The 1,674-nt window shown below is 58.0% G+C and overlaps 1 pseudogene across 1 annotated transcript; it reads right to left on the minus strand.

Annotated features, from left to right (window-relative positions):
- Positions 1-169: 169 nt before the first annotated feature.
- On the minus strand, positions 170-1,660 carry LOC113223363 (annotated as a pseudogene). Its single transcript, XR_003308719.1, has one exon. The product of XR_003308719.1 is annotated as an uncharacterized LOC113223363 (transcript).
- Positions 1,661-1,674: the final 14 nt, after the last annotated feature.

The raw sequence follows: 1,674 nt of genomic DNA on the forward strand, positions 1-1,674 counted from the left end.
GGGGCAAAGTCTACTGTGCCTCTGAGAGAGGAAAGAATAGGAAGCCAGAGGCCCAGGCCTGTGGACACTGCAGGGAGGGGCCGACAGGGTGCCCAGCAGTTGTTCCTGCAGCCCCCGTGTGCTCAGGGACTCTGTACAGGTGAACCTCCTGGAGACTGAGCCCAGGTGCCAGAAGACTCAGAAGGACAGGTTTATTCAGATCCATGGTTGAGTTACAAGCTTGATTTTTGGTCACAGGCCCTAAAATGCCATTATTCTGTTTACATCAAAATACAAAGCCCAACATTTACAATTTGAAAAACATGAAAGCAAACCCCTAAACCCCCACACCAAAAACAAAGGCTTGGTTTGGAAATCACCACTGAGATGCTGTTGTCCCTGGTGTGTCATCTGTGGGGTGAAGGAAGGTGAAGACCCCCTGCTGGTTTCTGTCAGAGAATCTGCAGTTGTCGTCCATTTTGAATACTTAAGTACCATCAAACGGTTGCCATGTCTTTGAGCACTTGATGTTAGTGAAGCGACAATGCTTCTGACCATCTTTGGCTGCAGAGCAGAAACCGGCAGAATCTGACCCCATGGACCCAGCAGTGTCTGCAACACCTGAGGACCGGCACCCATCTGTGACAAGGCACAGGGGTCCATGATGTTGGCCACTGCTCTGGGCGATGTGCTCGATGGCTTGGGGTCTGCGGTGAAGCACCTCGGCTCTGGGAGGGTCTTAGGCTCCTGAAACATGGAATTCTATGGCCCAGTCTTAGCAGAGCTGGGAGAACATGAAGAATGCCCCTCACAGTGAAGAATCAGAGGACAGCCACTCTCAATAGTTTTCTCACGACTCTAGAAACTTTGATTCTTCCCTGGAGTGGAGGCTGAGCCACCGTCCTGGTCCCACACAGGGAGAGGAGGCGCCACAACCCGCTCTGCCCACCTCAAGGCCAGCCAGTCGGGAGGCCAGGCCAGGTGGCTGTTGGCAGGCTGGCTCCCAAGCTTAGCGGCAGAGTACCCAAATGGGCGCTGGAAAAAGGCCCCGAGAGCTGGCTGGGCCATGAGTCCTTGGTGGAGGGAGGGAGGGAGGGGCCGGCGCTGAGCTCTGCGCTGTCACAGAGCATGGTTGTTGAGCCCTGGTAGCCACTCCTTTGCTGGGCCCCGCCTGCCTTCCCTTCTTGGTTGCGTTTCCTCCAGATGCCTCTGCGGCTGCAGGAACCCTGCTCCAGAAGCCCGAGGATGACCGTGTTCCCTCCTGGAGGGGCTTCCCAGGTCCTCTCAGGCCCAAGGGTGGGGCTGCGTGGCAAATCCCCCCAGCCTGCTCTGAAGGCAGCTGACACCCTTAGGGCTGGTGCAGCTTCCCCCGCTCGGTCAGCAGGGTCATGGCAGAGGCGTAGAGGATGTAGCCCAGGGTGAGCAGCAGCGTGCATGGGAGGGGCCCGACGCAGAACAGAGAGGCCACAAAGAAGGTCAGCAGCAGCGAGACCAGCGTCCGGTAACTGCCCAGGAAGCGCAGGCTGAGCCTGGGGCCACGGGTGTGGCTGGCCACCTGCCTCCGCACCACAGGGCTCAGCAGGTGCCTGCTAGCCAGCCCGGGTTCTGTGAGGTGGTAGCGACAGAAGCTGCCGAGGAAGTCGTCCCGGGAACACAGAGCCGCCATCTGTCCTGCAAACTGAAGCACAGACAGAG

Source organism: Piliocolobus tephrosceles, unplaced genomic scaffold (genome assembly GCF_002776525.5).
Source record: "Piliocolobus tephrosceles isolate RC106 unplaced genomic scaffold, ASM277652v3 unscaffolded_41070, whole genome shotgun sequence".
Taxonomy (NCBI): domain Eukaryota; kingdom Metazoa; phylum Chordata; class Mammalia; order Primates; family Cercopithecidae; genus Piliocolobus; species Piliocolobus tephrosceles.